We start from the raw sequence: 21,286 nt of genomic DNA, 5'->3' as shown, positions 1-21,286 counted from the left end.
TGATGGCTTTAAGAGATAGAAATTAACTTAAAAGCTGTTCTGGATGGCAGGAACTTCCGAGGAGAAGCTTTTCAGACCAGCAATGGCCATATTGTGTAAAATCTTAGCTTTTTTTTTTGGTCAGCCCTGAAAACATTTACCACAAATTTCTCTATCCCCTATCCAAAAAAGCCAGAGAGTATTGTCTGCTGTGTCATCCTACTAAAACAAAATGATTGATGCTTGTGTAAGGGGACTGTTGGCCCCTTACTAAAACTCAGTGGTTTTTTTTTGCTTGGCTAGCTCCCAGCACAAAAAAAAAGGGGAAGGGTCACTGGGAAATCAGGACCCTGAGACTGACAGTCCCCAGGAACAATGAGTCAATGCTCCAGGTCAGCCTGATTGACAGGGCAGGTAGGCTAATGAGGGAGTCAGAAGCCCAGGAGGGTCCTGTCCTCCATGAGAGCTGGAATTGCCTGGAACAGAGTGGGTCTGAGCTAAGGAGAGAGCAGAAGCCTGAGGTGAGCTGGGGAGTAGAGCTGTGCTAACCAGAGAGAACCAGAGAAGGAACGCAAGGAGCAGGTCAGTGCTGGGAGCAGAGCCACAGAAGCAGCCCCTAAAGCAGATCTGTGCTGGGAGGCAAACTGTGGCAACCAGAGCCAGAGGACCAGAGAAGCAGCCCAGAGGGCTGGCGGCAGAGCAGCATCAGTGCAGAGGCAGAGTGGAGCTGGAGCTGTGGCAGAGTGGAGCTGGAGCTGGAGCTGGGGCTGGAGTAGTCCAGAGCTGGGTGTGGTGAGCAACTGGGGAGAGCAAGGGGGACCCTGGGCAGAGGGCCTAGCACAGGGAGACCAAAGAGGCCTTGCAGACCAGATTTGGAGGGGAATTGCAATCCTGATGGGACTGGGGCAACACTGGGAAGAAGGGTCCTGCCACCTAGAACCTGAGAGCATGTGGCCACCACCAGAACAAGTGTCCGACCTTCAGCATCCCTGCAGCACAGCCAGGGCCTGAGAAGGAGGCCTGGGACATGTGAGGAATACACTATGAACTTCTCTTATATTCCAGAGACTTGTTTGTGATGTCCCTGTGCCACAGAGCGGGGTTATGTGTTTTCCTTTCACCTTTCCAAATTTTTCTTATTTTTTTTTAATTGATTGCTGTTTAATGAATTGTATTTGCTTTGAATTGTATGTAATGATCAGTGGGTCAGGGAAGCATCCAGTGTGGAGAGAGCACGCCGGAGTGGGGATACCCTAGCCCTTGCCCTAAGGGACTATGACAAGGTTGGGGGTCCAGTCCTCCAGGAATCCTGGGCCCAGCCTTGTCGGAGTTACAAGGACTCTGCCACAGAGGAGAGTGGAAGGGCAGCCCTCAAGGTCAGGCAGACCTCTGTGTAAAGGAAGTGGGAGCAAGGACTCAGATCCTTTCACTAGCCCATTTCATCTTGGTATTGTATGAACCAGGAAAGTTCTCCAAAATAGCGGGACAATTCCCCTGCTTACACATGTTGAGCATGATCATTCAATCTGCATTAATGTAAATGAACAACAATCTTCCTGATGCTGAGGTCCACATGATGGGATACATCAGGCAACTGTACCTCTCAGTCACTGGCAACATGGGAATGCCCCCTCCACTGAAGTTGCCTCCAGCTTCATTCATAGATTATTCCCCCACTTTGCATATGGGTGGCAGCTTTTTCAGCTGTAATCATTATCATTCAGTCTTTCACAGGGTCATGGTAGGATTAATAAAGCAATTAAAGGTGAGGAAGACCTTATTCCTGTCTTCTCCTGGATAATATTGCTCATTGTGGCTCTATAGAGAAAGAAACATACAGAGCAGAACAGTGTCTGGAACATCTTGGATTCATGATACTCTGTGCAGGACCTTACTGCCTCAATCTAGATGCCTGGTATTTGAAAAAAGTGCCCTAAATCAAAATAGATGATCTAATTAACATTAAGCTTGATCTTAGAAGGACATCAACAAACAGAATTTATTTCTCTTAATGCTACTGTCCATGCAAAATCCATGGATTAATCATCACATAAAAGAAGTAAAATATAGCCTTGAGTTCCTCAGGGATGGTGCTAACATAGGTATGAGTGTCCAAGTTCAAAGATTAAGTCATGAAATTCGTGTATGTTATTAGTGTGTTCTGAAAAAGTAGGTTTTCTGCATTTCCTGATATTAAGAGCTTCCTTAGACTACTACCCAGATTTCACCACCACAAGGTGTGACCTTATTCTGGACCTAAAAACACTAATGCAATTTAACACTATCAGGAATTAGTGTCATGCATATGGTCCATCAGAGTGGTCTTCCCAATAGCTACATCCTCCATCACTCTAGATTTTTGAAGGTAAGAGCTGTCTCTGATGAGACGTAATATTAGACCTTTCATTTTGACAAGGTAGTCCTCATAACTGACATACCATTCATTCTTAAACAAACTCAATTTTTGTAACAGAATTCAATAAATATTCTTCCTTCCATCCGTCCCAAGATCTCGAATTGAAAGAAGCTACACTTGTACACTCTAGATATAGGAAGAGCTCTGAAAGCATACACTAAGCAGATGAAACAATTTCTGTCCATGTAGCCCAGCTGCAAAAGGTAAGAAAGCATCTGCATCATTAGTTCTAGGTTGATCTGATAGAACATTTCTGAGGCAAATATGAGACAATTTCATGGGTAGAGAATTCACATGTCTCCTGGAAGGAGAGATGCTGTATATCCATCAGTAGGTACATTCATCAAATGCTAGTGATTGGTCATCTGATGTTCAGCAGAAGTCTTTCCCATTCTCATAAGGGGATGATGGAATGCTTACTTCATTTTTAGGTGTCTGTAATTAATGGATCATTCCACTGCTAACCCAGGAGGCACAATGCCAAGAAATTCCCATTGTCAGATCTGTAGATCTTGAAGCCCTGAAGCATGAGGTTTAATATCCTTTCCAAAATTGTCATATTGTTAAAATTAGATATTCTTGGGATCTACATAAATATCCAATCCTTTTTTGAATCCTTCCAAGATCTTGGCCTCAACAGTTTCCTGTGGCAGTGAATTCCACAGTATAATGATATGTTGTCTGAAAAACTATTTCATTTTATCAGTTTAGAATTTGCCACCTGTAGGCCAAACTTGATATAAGTAAGATCTCATTTCTCAGTGGGCCTGATTGGGAAGGTGAACAGAAGATTAAGTTGTAAATAAGAGTGTAACAAGCATTAGTCTGGAGTCAGTCTAGCTAAGATAAGCAGGAACAGTCTGGTACTTAGGACAATGGATAAAATAAACCTGGAATATAGAGATCAGGTTATATATGAATAGCATATGGAGAGAGAATGCTGTACCAGGATTGGTTCCTGAAAAGTAACCAAGCCAATCATGAAGAGTGGGATGCAATATATAATCAGGAATGCAGGTGTTAATAAAGATATATAGGAAAAGTTCTGCTGTGTAACTTTGTGTTGATTTGAAGTGTACCCTGAATCCATCCCCTTCATTTGAGCCTGGCTATCTTGGGCATACTATGGCTGCATGTCAGATAAAGGTACCTGAATAACAAATTCTAGAATTGAACTGAGTTTTTGGGAACCGAGTGGAAGAGGGACTCAGGAGATCCCAACATCACCTTTTGATTTTATTGAATATCCCCTTGTTCTTGTATTTTGAGACAGAGAGAACAGAATTTCCTAATCTGCCTTTGCTAGACCACTGATTATTTTATATACTGTTGTTAGAGCTGTGTGAATAATTAATTTTTGAGTTCAATGGCCAAATCAAAACATCCCTGTGACGGTGCACCCATAAGGCTTTTTGGAAAAATGCTTATTAATGTATATATGACATAACTGAAATATGTTTTATGCTACATATGCCATGCAACATATCGCTGTAAAGGTTATAATCTACTGAATCTATTCATCCTATTTGTATGCATGTATCATTTTTGTATTTGAAGTTATGAATATTGGCTGTGTACTTGTTTGATTTTTAAATAGCCTTAGTAAAGCATTTGGTCAGTTTCTTGAGAAAGGAATGTGCAAATTAAGTGCCCAATCAAGAAGCACTTAATGAACAATGGATCTTGGAATGCTCCAATCCACATAAGAAGTCTACTTGAGGACATTCAAGGTAGCATGTGAACCAGGGCTGCTACCTGTAAATTCTGAGTCATGCATGGACATGTGACCTGCCCATGTGACTCCAAAACTCCATCTTGTAGCTGGAATTCTACACAGGGGGAGGGAGGGGTATCTACCCACAAGAGAAAATCTATTTAAACCCCTGGGAGACCCCTCCATTTTGTCTTCAGCTGGCTCAAGAGATAGCCTCTCCACCCCTAAGGATACCTGAAAGAAACTAGAACAAAAGACAGTAACTAGAGGGAGTGTGAGTGATTGCTGGACCCAGACTAGAAGGAGACTAGTCTGTAAAAGGAAGCTTACTGGAATGCTTCTGAGGGTGAGGTTTTATCTGCATTCAGTTTTCTTACTGTATTAGGTATAGACTTGCAGGTTTAATTTTATTTTACTTGGTAATTCACTTTTTTCTGTCTGTTACTACTTGGAACCACTTAAATCCTACTTTCTGTATTTATTAAAATCACTTTTTACTTATTAATTAACCCAGAGTATGTATTAATACTTGGGGGGGGAGGGAAACAGCTGTGCATACCACTCTATCAGCGTTATAGAGGGTGAACAATTTATGAATTTACCCTGTATAAGCTTTATACAGGGTAAACCGGATTTATTTGGGGTTTGGACCCCATTGGGAGTTGGGCATCTGAGGTCATGTCTATACTACCCGCCGGATTGGTGAGCAGCGATCGATCCAGCAGGGGGATGATTTATTGTGTCTAGTCTAGACGTGATAAATCAACCCCTGAGTGCTCTCCTGTCAACTCTGGTACTCCATCGCTGCGAGAGCCGGAGTCAACGGGGGAGCAGCAGCAGTCAACTCACCACAGTGAAGACACCGTGGTGAGTAGATCTAAGTACATTGACTTCAGCTACGTTATTCACGTAGCTGAAGTTGAGTAACTTAGATCCACACCCCCCCCCCAGTGTAGACCAGGCTTGAGTGTTAAAGACAGGAACGCTTCTTAAAGTTACTTTCAGTTAAGCCTACAGCTGTTAGGGGATGTGGTTCAGACCTGGGTCTGGGTTTGCAGCAGGCTAGCGGGTACTGAAGGGCACTGAAGTCCCAAGGTGCCAGGGTAAGAAGGCAGGGGCAGAAGTAGTCTTGGCAAATCAATTGGCAACCCCCAGGGGGTTTCTGTGATCCAACCCATCACAATCCCCTCTCAAATTTGATTAGATTTGAACCAAAATTGATTTTTTTGTTTTTCTACCAAAACAAAAAAAATTGTTTGTGTCTAATAAAACATTTCTAATATCAGTTTGAAACAATATTTTCTAAACAATATATCTGTGTGAATTAACATTTTTGAAATGTTTCATTTTGAAAATATTGAAGTGAATGATTTTAGCATTTCTGGGGGGGGGGGAGCATTTTTTTCAGCTGAAACTATTTCTCAAATTCAGCCTGAATAATTGAATAATTTTGGTGCCATGAAAAATGCATTTATTGTGAATTTATTATTTGCCGAAAAAATTGCCCCCTCTAACCATTATTATGCCCCCTCTTATTTGTCTCATTTCTGCGGTAAACAATCCCAATATTTTCAATTTCTCTTCATGAGGGTTTTGCCAGATGCTATTTGTTCCCATCACTCTTCTTTGAACCCTCTCTAATCTTGCAATATTCATTTTGAGATGGGATGACCAGTACTGCGCACAATAGTCCAGATGAGTCTGCACTATTTATTTATGCAATGATACTTAAATATTTTCCATATTATTCTCTGTCACATTCTTTCTTGTTAGGATATAATATTACATTTGGCTCAAGATACTATACAATAATATAAAACTCCATGAACCTACTTCTGTGTTGATAAAATATGCTGTAAATTCTTTTGTATTATGTTATTATGTAGTATTTACAAATTAGCATAGTCACATTGCTCAGGACTGTTTGTTCATATAAACATCCTATTGTCATGAATGCACTGAAAGGGAACATTTAAAGTTTCAGTGGGAGCCTTAAACTCAAAACTTTGGACAGGATGAAATTTAAAAATGAATTCTTTATTAATGTAGTTGCTTGCAAGGACTTTGTGCAAGGACCATGATTTGTGCATATGCTAGTATAGTTGTTTACAGGATTAAGGGGCTAGGCAATGGAAGATGCCAATTAGAAGGGTTTGTAAGCCCTGGTCAACACTAGGTGTTGAGGTCGAATTTAGCAGCGTTAAATCGATTTAACCCTGCACCCGTCCACATGACAAAGCCCTTTTTTTGACTTAAAGGGCTCTTAAAATCGATTTCCTTACTCCACCCCCGACAAGGGGATTAGCGCTGAAATCGGTTTTGCTAGGTCAAATTTGGGGTACTGTGGATGCAATTAGATGGTATTGGCCTCTGGGAGCTATCCCAGAGTGCTCCATTGTGACTGCTCTCAACTCAGATGCACTGACCAGGTAGACAGGAAAACGCCCGTGAACTTTTGAATTTCAATTTCCTGTTTGGCCAGTGTGGCAAGCTGCAGGTGACCATGCAGAGCTCATCAGCAGAGGTGACCATGTAGAGCTCATCAGCAGAGGTGACCATGATGGAGTCCCAGAATCGCAAAAGAGCTCCAGCATGGACTGAACGGGAGGTATGGGATCTGATCGCTGTATGGGGAGAGGAATCCGTGCTATCAGAACTACATTCCAGTTTTCGAAATACCAAAACATTTGTGAAAATCTCCCAGGGCATGTAGGACAGAGGCCATAACAGGGACCTGAAGCAGTGCCACATGAAACTTAAGGAGCTGAGGCAAGCCTACCAGAAAACCAGAGAGGCGAATGGCCGCCCCGGGTCAGAGCCCCAAACATGCCGCTTCTATGAGGAGCTGCATGCTATTTTAGGGGTTCAGCCGCCACTACCCCAGCCATGTTGTTTGACTCCTTCAATGGAGATGGAGGCAACATGGAAGCAGGTTTTGGGGACGAGGAAGACAATGATGAGGAGGTTGTAGATAGCTCACAGCAAACAAGCAGAGAAACCAGTTTTCCCAACAGCCAGGAATTGTTTCTCACCCTGGACCTGGAGGCAGTACCCCCAAACCCACCCAAGGCTGCCTCCCAGACCTGCCAGGCAGAGAAAGGACCTCTGGTGAGTGTACCTTTTAAAATACTATACAAGGTTTAAAAGCCAGCATGTTTAATAATTAATTTGCCCTGGCATTTGTGGCTCTCCTGGATATACTCCCAAAGCCTTTGCAAAAGGTTTCTGGGGAGGGCAGCCTCATTCCATCCACCACGGTAGGACACTTTACCACTCCAGGCCAGTAGCACGTACTCAGGAATCATTGTGGAACAAAGCATTGCAGTGTATGTTTGCTGGCGTTCAAACAACATCCGTTCTTTATCTCTCTGTGTTATCCCCAGGAGAGTGATATCATTCATGGTCACCTGGTTGAAATAGGGTGCTTTTCTTAAGGAGACATTCAGAGATGCCCATTCCTGCTGGGCTGTTTGCCTGTGGCTGAACAGAAATGTTCCCCACTGTTAGCCACACGGTGGGGGGAGGTCAAATGCGACCTTGTAATGAAAGCACATGTGCTATGTATTTAATGTTAACAGCAAGGTTTACCATGAAAGAGTGTACCCATTGTTCTATAAAATGTGTCTTTTCAAATACCACTGTCTCTTTTTTTTTCTCCACCAGCTGCATGTGTTTCAAGGATCACAGGATCTTCTCCTTCCCAGAGGCTAGCGAAGATTAGAAGGCGAAAAAAACGCACTCGCAATGAAATGTTCTCTGAGCTCATGCTGTCCTCCCACATTGGCAGAGCACAGATGAATGCGTGGAGGCAGACAATATCAGAGTGCAGGAAAGCACAAAATGACCGGGAGGAGAGGTGGCGGGCTGAAGAGAGTAAGTGGCGGACTGAAGAGAGGGCTGAAGCTGAAAGGTGGCGGCAGCGTGATGAGAGGAGGCAGGATTCAATGCTGAGGCTGCTGGAGGATCAAACTAATATGCTCCAGCGTATGGTTGAGCTGCAGGAAAGGCAGCAGGAGCACAGACCGCCACTACAGCCCCTGTGTAACCAACCACCCTCCTCCCCAAGATCCATAGCCTCCTCACCCAGACACCCAAGAACGCAGTGGGAGGGGGGCCTCCGGCCACCCAGCCACTCCACCCCAGAGGATTGCCCAAATAACAGAAGGCTGGCATTCAATAAGTTTTAAAGTTTTAAACTTTTAAAGTGCTGTGTGGCCTTGTCTTTCCCTCCTCCACCACCCCTACTGGGCTACCTTGGTAATTATCCCATTTGGGTGATGAATTAATAAAGAATACATGAATGTGAAGCAACAATGACTTTATTGCCTCTGCAAGCGGTGATTGAAGCGCGGTGGGGAGGGTGGTTAGCTTACAGGGAAGTAGAGTGAACCAAGGGGCGGGGGGTTTCATCAAGGATAAACAAACAGAACTTTCACACTGTAGCCTGTAGCCAGTCATGAAACTGGTTTTCAAAGCTTCTCTGATGCGCACTGCACCCTCCTGTGCTCTTCTAACTACTCTGGTGTCTGGCTGTGCGTAACCAGCAGCCAGGCGATTTGCCTCAACCTCTCACCCTGCCATAAATGTCTCCCCCTTACTCTCACAGATATTGTGGAGCACACAGCAAGCAGTAATAACATTGGAATATTGGTTCCACTGAGGTCTAACCTAGTCAGTAAAATGTGCCAGCGCACTTTTAAATGACCAAATGCACATTCTACCACCATTCTGCACTTGCTCAGCCTGTAGTTGAACAGCTCCTGACTTCTGTCCAGGGTGCTTGTGTATGGCTTCATGAGCCATGGCATTAAGGGGTAGGCTGGGTCCCCAAGGATAACTATAGGCATTTCAACATCCCCAAAGGTTATTTTCTGTACTGGGAAGAAAGTCCCTTCCTGCAGCTTTTGAAACAGACCAGAGTTCCTGAAGATGCGAGCGTCATGTACCTTTCCCGGCCATCCCACCTTGATGTTGATGAAACGTCCCTTGTGATCCACCAGTGCTTGCATCATTATTAAAAAATACCCCTTGTGGTTTATGTACTCGCTGGCTTTGTGCTCCGGTGCCAAGATAGGGATATGGGTTCCGTCTATGGCCCCACCACAGTTAGGGAATCCCATTGCAGCAAAGCCATTCACTATGACCTGCACATTTCCCAGGGTCACTACCCTTGATATCAGCAGATCTTTGATTGCGTTGGCTACTTGCATCACAGCAGCCCCCACAGTAGATTTGCCCACTCCAACTTGATTCCCGACTGACTGGTAGCTGTCTGGCGTTGCAAGCTTACACAGGGCTATTGACACTCACTTCTCAACTGTGAGGGCTGCTCTCATCTTGGTATTCTTGCGCCTCAGGGCAGGGGAAAGCAAGTCACAAAGTTCCATGAAAGTGCCCTTATGCATGAGAAAGTTTTGCAGCCACTGGAAATCGTCCTAGACCTGCAACACTATGCGGTCCCACCAGTCTGTGCTTGTTTCCAGGGCCCAGAATCAGCGTTCCACCGCATAAGCCTGCCCCATTAGCACCATAATGCCCAGATTGCCAGGTCCCATGCTTTGAGAGAAGTCTGTGTCCATGTCATGATGGTATGATGGGATAATGGGATTTTGGTAAGTAATTGATCTTTAAATATTCAGGGTAAATAGGCCAAATCCCCTGAGATGGGATATTAGATGGATGGGATCTGAGTTACTATAGAAAATTCTTTCCTGGGTATCTGGCTGGTGAATCTTGCCCATATGCTCAGGGTTTAGCTGATTGCCATATTTGGGGTCGGGAAGGAATTTTTCTCCAGGGTACATTGGAGAGGCCCTGGAGGTTTTTCGCCTTCCTCTGTAGCATGGGGCATGGTTGACTTGAGGGAGGCTTCTCTGCTCCTTGAAGTCTTTGAACCATGATTTAAGGACTTCAATAGCTCAGACGGGTGAGGTTTTTCATAGGAGTGGGTGGGTGAGATTCTGTGGCCTGCGCTGTGCAGGAGGTCGGACTAGATGATCAGAATGGTCCCTTCTGACCTTAGTATCTATGAATCTATGTCCTCATCTCTCTCGTTACTGCGCTGACGTTGCCTACTCGCCCGGTTTCGCTTTGCCAGGTTCTGGTGCTGCATATACTGCTGGATAATGCGTGTGGTGTTTAATGTGCTCCTAATTGCCAAAGTGATCTGATCGGGCTCCATGCTTGCATGGTATGACGTCTGCACAGAAAAAAGGCGCGGAACGATTGTCTGCTGTTGCCCGGACGAAGGGAGGGGCGACTAATGACATGGCTTAAAGGGTTGGCTTACAGGGAATTAAAATCAACAAAGGGGGTGGCTTTGTGAGAAACTGAATGGCCACCTCAAGGATAGAACTCAAAACCTGAAGGATAGAACTCAAAGCTGGGTTTAGCAGGCCGTTGATTTCACAGAGGAAGGGAGGGAGGAGAAAATGAATACAAAACAAATCTGTTCTATTTCTTGTTTTGAGCCACTTCATCTATCTTTATACATCTTGCTTGCAGCAGACTGTGCAGTATGACTGCTAGCCATCGTCACCTCCTGGGTGCTTGGTAGAAGACGGTGCAGTATGACTGCTGGCCATCATCTTCTGCTGGCTGCAGATTAAAAGACAGTGCACTGCCGGTAGGACTCAATTGCCATGAGACGAAATAAGGGAAATAACCTGGCTGAATCACTCCCATGTTTGCCCAGGCGCCCAGTTAAAAGAGCACCCAGGACTACGTCAACGTCAGCTACCAGTCATACTGTACTGTCTGCTGCCAAAAGGCAATAAACTGCTGCTGCGTAGCAATGCAGTACCGTGTCTGCCAGCACCCAGGAGACATACAGTGACGGTTAGCTGAGCAGGCTCCATGCTTGCTGTGGTATGGCGTCTGCACAGGTAACTCAAAAAAAAAAAGGTGCAAAACGATTGTCTGCCCTTGCTTTTATGGAGGGAGGGTGGGAACGGGGACCTGACGATATGTACCCAGAACCACCCGTGACAATGTTTTAGCCACCAGGCATTGGGATTTCTACCCAGAATTCAAATGGGTGGTGGAGACTGTGGGAACTGTGGGATAGCTACCCACAGTGCAAAGCTCCGAAAATCGACAATTGCCTCCGTACTGTGGACACAGTCCTCCGACTATATGCACTTAGAGCATTTGTGTGGAGACACACACTCGACTATATAAAAACACTTTCTACAAAACCAACTACTATTAATTTGACCTAATTTCGTAGTGTAGACATTCCCTAAGTCCAGGCTTCAGGCGGCACCGACCTCTGTTATTGATCCATGAACTGGGGAAAGATAGGCATTCCTCTGCCTAACTTACAGGCAAGGCCCAATACTGTGGGTGTGCTCAGAAGCTGCTTAATTCCACTCCAAACAGGGTGGTGATGGAAAGGACCTTCCTTATAACCTTTAACCCAGTGGTCAGAGCACTACATCAAGGATGTACAAGACTCTTGCTTCAAGTCACCCCTTTGCCTAATGAGAAGAGATTTCAACAAGGGTCTACCACCTCTGAGGTCAGTGACCTAACCACTAGGCTATGGAATACTTTAAAGTGGGTCCCCCTCAATCTGTTCCAATGAAGTTGTTCCTTTTAACTAAATAATTAATTATTAATTGGGCCACAGACAAAGTGAGAATCATGCTATAACCTAGTGGTTAGGTCACTGACCTCAGAGGCGGTAGACCCTTGTTCAACTTCCTTCTTCTCATCAGGCAGGGGGTGGGTGGGACTTGAATCAGAGGGTCTCCACCATCCTAGCTGTGTACTCTAACCACTGGGCTAAAGGTTATAAGGAAATGGCTGCTGCTTCAGCAGCTCCTTCTCTTTCCACTTTCCCTCCCATTTTGTGTGGAGTTAGGCAGCCTCTGAGCATGCCTACCAGATCAGGATCCACACATGAGTTAGGTGCCCATCTTCTCCTGGTTTGTGGATCGCCCTGTGGCTGAGGCAGGAGGTAGGAATTTGGAGGCTTAGAGTGAGCCAGCAGTGCTCATGCCCAGAGACAGAAGCATAGGCACCCAAGGAACTGAATAAAATACAGCTACTGAGTCAGTTTAGGCATCTGCAAAGTTAGGTGACTACTGAGCAGGAGTTTTGTGGAATTCAGTGATACCTACAAACAGGACTTAGATGCCGATGTCTGGGGGTTTTGCACCTAAATCCTTCGGTGGGTCTGGGCATAGATGCCTAACTAACATCGATTTCAAAGAATTTAAACATTCTGGGGCAGGGGCTTTCATTTAATATGTATTTTAGAGAGCCTAGCACAATGGGACTCAACCTGGTTTTGGTCTTTATTAATAAAAATAATATTCAAACATACATGAACCCCTCTTTTTAGATGAAAAGATAATGCTTAATAGCATCACTGTTGTTTAGGTTTAGGGTTAGAGTTAGGGTTAGGGTTAGGAAAACACCCTTCTTGTTTTTCAGGTTGAAAACAAAAACAAAATTCAAGGTCTGCTTTATGGTGCATGAGGAACTCTAGATAAACGTTGATGGCTAAATTGGATGCCATGTCTGTGTCAATGGTTCAACATACCACAGATATGGGAAATCTCCTTAAAGAACAGACAAGATGTTGAACTTTTCTGAGGGATGCCCTTTTATGCTATAAAAATATTATGGGTCCATGACAAACATCTGACAGACTAAACAAATTTCATGCATGTACCATAATGATGAAAAATCTTAAAGCACTGATACACTTCACAGTAGAGTATCAAAGGTCTTTTGTAAGTCAGTGTATCTCAATAAGATAGGAAAGTTTTAATCGTGAGCTGCATCAAATAATCTTTTAATTATGCGATTTGATTTTGTGCAGCTCAACTCATCTTTGAACTCACCTTGATTTTTGAGAATTAGGTCAATATACTCAACAGTTTCTATTAAATAACATTATAGTATTTGCTATAAGGCACAATTTCTGATAAACTGGTACTTATCAATCTAATCATGTAAGGGAAGCATATGGAAGATCATAGAATCATATTTCATGTTGGAATCTTATCATCATAATATTTCATGCATGTATATAAAAGGTCACGTTGTAAATCTGTTTCATTTAGAGCCAAATCCTGATCATCTCAGTACACTGTGAAAGTAACAGGCTGTACACTGGGGATCTCTGAATGATAGAGAAGGGATATCTTTCCCCACAAGTGGTACTTTGCGGCCACTGCTGCAGTTTCAGAGCTGTGTTAGACCCATGTTTACAGCACATCCGTATTGGGAAAAGGAAATGACTAGTGGATTCTGTGGATCTGCACAGAACTCCTTTTGTTCCAGGATATAGTAATCCTATAGAGCACAGATGCTTGGAATGCAGAAAATGCAGACTCTTTGCATGAAATTCTGCCCCAGCTTGGTTTGGTGGAATGGTTCTAGTTCTGCTGCTGTCAGGGAAATACCCACAAGTGGGGAGGGAAGAAGTGAATATTATTTTCAATGTAATTAATTTTGAGTGTTTCTTTCCTTCTTTCAGTATATTAATCATGGTTTATCTAGTCAACTCATCTTTACATGTCAGCCAAATCTGGTGTAAAGTATAAAGTAAAGTTAGGAATGGTGTGTGCATCTTTAGGACCATCTTTTTGTTTGACAGTGCCTAGGAACAGGGGGTTCTGGTCTATGAGTTGGGTCCCTATATGCTACAGTGATACAAACAAATAATAGTTAAGATGAGAAACCAGTAATGAAAGAGAAACATCTAAATCAACAAAAACTACTTTTTCTTGCCACTCACAAAAGTATAACTGGAAGCTAATCTGTAGAATTTATTGCCAGGGGATACTGTGAAGGCCAAAGGTTTAAATAGGTTCAAAAAAGAATTAGATAAATTAATGGATTATAGGTCCATCAATGGCTTTTAGCCAAGATGATCAGGGATGCGACCCCATGCTCTGGCTTTCCCTAAACCTCTGACTGCCAGGAGCTGGGACTGGATGACAGAGGATGTATCACTCAATAAATGGCCTTCTTCTGTTAATTGTTTGTGAAGTGTCTGGCACTGGCCACTGTAGGAAGACAGACTACTGGGCTAGGTGGACCATTGATCTGACCCAGTCTGGACATTCTTATGTTCTTATGAAACTATATAACACATTTTGTTTTTTAAACTTGGTATATCTATTTTGCTGAACTTATCTCCAGTTTCCAACCCTGAAAGCATCTTGAAAACAGAGATTATCTTAATATTGAATTTTTTCCCCACCCTTCCGGCTTCTTCTGCCTGCTTGCATCATTGAATGCCTATGACATTCCAACACCTTGTTTTCATAACTGAGTATAAATCTTTGACAACTGACTACATGCTGTTCTTTAACTGGGTTATGTAGTATAGTTGAAAGTTTTAAAGATGATTTTATGGTCAGAGTCCAGACCGATCAGTATCAGAACTGATCATTTTGTGATGTCATAACATGTATTCTAGTTGCTCCATTGGACCACTAGTAAACATGTATGATGTGATTCACAAAACCTTTTTAATAAGTGAGTCAAACTAATTGATTTATTTACATAACCATAAACTTTTTTTTTCCCCGTTGGTCATGCTGAAAAAGGTTGCAAGCCCTTTGACTTAAGTATTTCTGCAATGGCTGTTAAAATCAATTCTAGCATTAAAGTCTCCACGAATGAACAAGGCATTGAGTGGAAAATTGATTATATGGTCAAAAATCAGTCCTTTGTGGCCTTGTTTGCTTTTTCGATTAGTACAGCTGTCATTGCTGTTGTAGGTGGTCCTCAAAATTTACAAAAAAGAAATGCCCTTGATGCTGTATGTTTGCCTAAGGATTTTTTAAAACAATATGATTTGCTTTAAATTTAATACATGTATACCGTTTACTCAATAGAATTTTGCAATAGAGGCAAAATAGAATCATTAGGAGATGAAATGAAGATGGACCCTGCTTTGTATTGTAAATCAATAAACACATTTTTAAAAAAGGAAATGGAGAAGGTCAGTATGTAGACCAATGGGTTTTTAGAGTTGGAGGGATATTTGAACCCAGTGGAATCAGTTTGATTTTGTTTATCTTTTTGGGAGAGGAGCTTAGTCAGCTTGTGTCTTTGTTTTGCAGTCTGGTGGAACAGCAGTTGGAAGGCTCAGCAGAGACATGGGTGTGACAGTCGATACCCTTATGTTCACCATTTTTATAGGACTGTGATAAATTTCATACACAGTATGCCTTGTGAGATATCATTCAAAACTCATAGTTTGCTGATCATTATTGTCATGTAAAATATGTGTGATGATATTGTATGTAAAGTTATAAGACTCTACTGTATGACATTGCTGAGACATGTTCCAAGTTTAGAAAAGCAGGCACAAACCAGTTCCTCATAGACAAAAGGCAAACTGATGCCTTGGCCAGCTGTCAACATAATCAAATGGACTCTGACCTGGTTAAGCGGCCATTCCTTGGCAGGAAGAAGGGTCTGAGCAAGAAATTTACATCTTAACAAAAAACTGCTATGGGTTCCTAAACAAACAGACTTTCTGTCTCCTGAGCCTCAGCTGGAGATGATTTTCAAAGAGGAAAATAGCTAGAAAAAGTGAGAACAGAGGACTCAAATCATCTCTCCCACTTTTCTTTTCCCTGCCCACAACATCCACAACACCTGAAGGACAAGGAAAGGAACATTCAGTTCAGGAAGGAGTCCTGGCTGAGAGGCATCCAGCCAGTAAGAATGTAAAAGCATGTGGTGAGAGAGACATTTTGCTTTGAATTCACTTAGCCTGTAAGTTAGATATTAGTTGCAGTTTGCCTTTTATTTTCTTGTAACAAAATTCTGTCTTTTATGCTTCATTATTTGTAATCACTTAAAATCTATCTTTCTGTAGTTAATAAACTTATTTTATTGTTTTATCTAGACCAGTGTGTGTTTGGATTGAAATGTTTGGGAAACTCCATTTCAGATAATAAGGTTTGTGCATATCATTTTCTACTAATGAAATTATGGGCTATATATGAGCTTATATTGTCCAGTAGGGGCTGTGCAGTACAAGATGCACTTTTCTGGGGGAAGGTCTGGGACTGGTAATTTGTTGGTGTTGCCTGCAATGTAATAGATGGGTGGCTGGCTATAGCACTCATACAATGTAGCTGGGAGTGATTTACATACTGGAGGCTGTGTGTGAGTTGTGGCTCTCAAAGAGAAACAGTGCAAAAGGTACTCCAGGTTGGAGAAGTGAGGGGACACAACTGTCCATCTACCCAGATTGTCTGCTGGGGAATGCAACAATGGAAGAAAAAGCTCATCACTCTACAGCTATCCTGAATTGCTTTTAGTCAGATTATTTGGGGCTACAAATAAAAACCTGATGCAAAAATGTTTGAATTCATTTCGGACAGTGGTTTTCAACCTGTGGTCTGCAGATCCCTGGGAGTCCACAGACTATGTCTTATTTCCAAATGGGTCTGCACCTCCAGTTGAAATTTTTAGGGGTCCACAAATAAAAGAGGTTGAAAACCATGTATTGAAGCAATTTTTTGAGGAAGTTTCATGTTTAAGGCACTTAACTGGGAATCAGGATATCTGGGTTCAATTCTAAAAGTCTACTACAAACTTGCTATATGACTTTGGGCAAGTCTTATTAGATGGGATTTTCTAAAGTTTAGCATGGACCTAACTTTGCTCTTGTTGAAGTCAATTATAGACTCAGAATTTAAGGTCAGGAGGGACCATCATGATCATCTAGCTAGTCTGACCTCTTTCACATTGCAGGCCACAAAACCTCACCCACCTACTCCTGTAATAGACCCCTAATCTCTTGCTGAGTTACTGAAGTCTTCAAATCAAGAGTTTAAAGACTTCAAGTTACAGAGAATCACCATTAACACTAGATTAAACCTGCAAGTGACATATGCTGTATGCTGCAGAGGAAGGCCAAAAGCCTGCAGGGTCTCTGCCAATCTGACTGAGGGGAAAATTCCTTCCCGAGCCCAAATATGAGCCCAGCCAGACACCTGGGAAAGAATTATTTGTAAGAACTCAGACCTCCCCATCTAGTGTCTCATCACCAGCCATTGGAAAATTAGCTGCTAGTAATGGCAGATCAGTTGCATGCTTTGTAGGCAGTCTCATCATACCATTCCCTCCACAAACTTATCATGCTCAGTTTTGATGCCAGGTAGGAGTTTTGCCCCCACTGCTCTCCTTGGAAGGCTGTTCCAGAACTTCACTCCTCTGGTGGCTAGAAACCTTCGTTTAATTTTAAGCCTAAACTTGTTGATGGACAGTTTATATCCATTTGTTCTCATGTCCAAATTGGTGCTTAACTTCCCTCTCGGGTATTTATCCCTCTGAAGTATTTATAGAGAATAACCATATCTCCCCTCAGACGTCTTTTGATTAGGCTAAACAAGCCAAGCTCTTTGAATCTCCTTTTATAAGGTAGGTTTTCCAATCCTAGGATAATCCTAGTAGCCCTTCTCTGCACCTGTTCCAGTTTGAATTCATCATTCTTAAACATGGGAGACCAGAATTGCACACGGTATTCCAGGTGAGGTCTCACCAGTGTTTTGTGTAACAGTACTAACAATCTCTGTCCTACTGAAAATATCAGGCCTGATGCATCCTAGGACTGCTTTAGCCTTTTTCATGGCTGCATCACTCTGTTAGTTCATAGTCATCCTGTGATCAATCAATACGCCCAGGTCTTTCTCCTCCTGTGTCACTTCTAACTGATATGCTAGAAACTGGAGACATATCTCTTTGTGCTCCACATCTTCTTGTGCGTCTCCATATTGACAATATCTCCCAATTTTGTGTCATCCGCAAATTTCCCATGTGGAACTGTATCAAATCTCTTACTGAAATCCAGGTAGATTAGATCTACTGCATTTCCTTTGCCTAAAAAATCAGTTAACTGCTCAAAGAAAGAGATCAGATTGGACTGTTTTGTAAAACAATGTTGTATTTCATCCCAATTACCATTAACCTCTATATCCTTAACTACTTTCTCTTTCAAAATTTGTTCCAAGATCTTGTATACAATTGAGGTCAAACTAGCAGGCCTGTAGTTTCCTGGATCATTTTTTCTCACTTTCTTAAAAAATAGATATTATATTAGCAATTCCCCAGTCATAGTGTATGACCCCCTGAGTTTGCAGATTCATTAAAAATCCTTGCTATTGAGCTTGCAATTTTATGTGCCAGTTCCTTTAATATTCTTGGATGGAGATTATCTCCCTCCCCCATTTAGTTCTATTAACCTGTTAGTGCTTGACTTCCATCTCAGATGTGGTAATTTCTACCTCCATATTCTTGTTCCCTTTAGGCACCCTGCCACTAACCCTAAATTCTTCATTAACCTTATTAAAAACTGAGGCAAAGTATTCATTTAGGTTTTGAGCCATGCCTAGAATATCTTTAATCTCCACCCCATCCTCAGTTCTTAATAGTCCCACTTGTTCTTTCTTTGTTTTCTTATTATTTATATGGCTATAGAACCTTTTACTATTGGTTTTAATTCCCTTTGCAAGGTCCAACTCTGCTTGGCTTTTGGCAGTTCTAACTTTATCCCTATACTTTCTGACCCCCAAGAGGTAGTTTTCCTTGCTTATCCATCCCATCTTTCATTCCTTGTAGGCTTTCTGCTTTCTGCTAATCACCTGTTTGAGTTGCTTGCCCATCGAACTTGGTCTGCCACCCTTTTCTATGATTTTTCCCCCTTGCTTAGGATGAAAGCTTCAGATAATTTCTGCAACTTTGACTTAAAGCAATTCCAAGCCTCCTCCACATTCAGATCATTGAGTTCTTCAGTCCAGTCCACTTCCCTAACTAATTCCCTTAATTTTTTAAAGTCAGCACTTTTGAAATCAATGATCCTAGTTGCAGACACATTTTTGTTTATCCTTCCATTTAGTTTAAACTGAATTAGCTCATGATCACTAGAGCCAAGGTTGTCCCAGACAGTCAGTTCTTCTATGAGGTCCTCACTTCTCACCAATACCAAATCTAAAATGGCATCACTTCTCATTGGTTCAGTGACTATTTGGTGAAAAAATCTGTAAAACTCACATCAATTTCAACTTAAACAAAAGTGTGAGGATCCGTCCCAAGATAGGTAACATGCCATGGTCCTAGACGTAACTTGCCATGGCAATGTCTCCTTAGGAAACTAATTAAAGCTAAGCCACCATGAATAATAAATCCCTAATTTTATTGCTTTAAAAAGAAATATTAAGACTGAATTAATTTAAGAGGTCTTTTGAAATGTGTTGGTAACTGTAGTCTATGTGACTCTTAAATCTACATCTTAACTATACTGATTACCATGTAACATTCATAAATGCCAATACTGAAAATGTTTCTTTATTTTAGCTATGCAAACAATTTAGTCATAATAGGCACTAGATTTCTTTTTTTATACTTTAATGTTTTATTAATTTAATTTTCCACAGTCAGATTCTTTTTTTTTTCATTTTGCCATACAGCCTAAATTTCCCTTGGTATTTGTAATTATAATATTTGTTTGTGATGGTGCTGCAACATACTGTAATTCTCAGCCAGCTGACAATGAATTAGAATTTCTATCTAATGTCTTACTAAAAATAAATAAATAAGTGAAGAAATAATATTAAGAAACTTTAATATATTTTTTGTATATGCAAGAATCAATTGCTTGATTAATCTCAACTCATTTACCATTAATACACATTTCATTTTGTGTTTGTGTACAAAAGATATAACGGCTAAATTCAGCTCTTGTGTAAGTGGAAACAACTCTCAGTTAAGTCACCTAAGCTGAAATTGGCCATAATATTTAGGAGTGTAGCATTTCTGATATTGGATTAGACCATTCCAGAAGAAGCCAATACCCGATGCTTCAGAGGTAGGCAAATATTCCCCATAATAAACTCAGCCAGCGTTGCCATGTCTGAGCAAGTGGAAAAATTCCTTCTTGACTGTTGCAGTAATCATTGTGTGTCCTAAAGCATGAGGCTTAATTACCACTCGCTTACCAAGTATAAAATAGAAGTGATGGTATTACTCAAAAAATTCTCTTTCAAAAAAATCTGTTGATGGCAGTTAATTCTCTATAGTCCTGCAGCAGTGAACTCCACAGCTTGCTTACATGCTGTGAGAAGAAATAGTTCATCTTATTACTTCTAAATTTGTCTGCCGTTAATTTTAATCAAATTACCCTTTGGTATTTTTTATGAAAGAATGGGAATGAGAGGCAGAGTTGAGGAGGATTGATTTTTATCTCTGGACTTGAGGGTGGAGGGAGCTAGGTGTACAAGGGATGTATGGAAGTTTTTGGGTGTGTTTGGTCAGGTTTTTGATAAGGTGTTTTCATTTTGTTGATTATTCTTATTTCTTCCTATTTGAAGATAATACTGGGAGGTGGCTTTTCCCCCTCAGTTACACTGATCCATACCTTTTATTCCACCATTCCTGGCATAAGAGATAGGTGACATCCCTCCTTTGGTACATGTAGCCCAGGATAGGACTAACTGGTGAAGACTTGTTCACTCTTGAGGAAAATTGCCTTGCCCTGACTGCAGAAAAATTCTAGAAAAAAGGATAGATGACTGTCATGCAGCAACAGTGGCCCAACCCTGCCTTCCAATCTCAACTGCAACATCTGCCAATGAGTTTGTGGCTCAAGGATCGGACTTCTCAGTCACCAAAGGATTCATAAAAAATAAAACCTTTGGAAGAGCTCATCTTTGACCTCAAGGGATTGCTGCCACCACCACCAGTGCATGTGGAAGGTACACTAGAGGTGGATGTTTACCTTTCTTTTTCAGGGAGGTCTAATGCCCTGTGGGAGGTGGAAAATCTATTTGCAATGGAGAGAGTTAGGATGTAATTAGGTTGTAAAAGCTTTATTTTTTAGCTTTAGGGGAAAGGCATTGGGATGAGATTTACCCCTTCATGTCTGGGCAAGTGTCTTACAGGTGTCTATTAAATGGACATCATCCAGAAAGGACTGTGGCTGTGCTATTTACATCCAACCTGAAGCAGAATTCCCAAGTCCCTAAACTAGATTTGATAGTGTGTGTGTCCATATGGCATGTGAGTCCTAGGCTAAAGGTAAGATTGAATTAGCAATATAATGTCGTCAGCAAACTACGCCATCTTGCAATTCACTTCCTCCAAATTATTAATAAATATATTAGATAACTCTAACCCCAGTAATGACCCCTGAGACACTG

The sequence above is a fragment of the Dermochelys coriacea genome, chromosome 1 (assembly GCF_009764565.3).
Source record: "Dermochelys coriacea isolate rDerCor1 chromosome 1, rDerCor1.pri.v4, whole genome shotgun sequence".
NCBI classification, from domain to species: Eukaryota; Metazoa; Chordata; order Testudines; family Dermochelyidae; genus Dermochelys; species Dermochelys coriacea.
The sequence above is the reverse complement of the archived record's forward strand: the minus strand, read 5'-3'. Positions refer to the sequence as shown.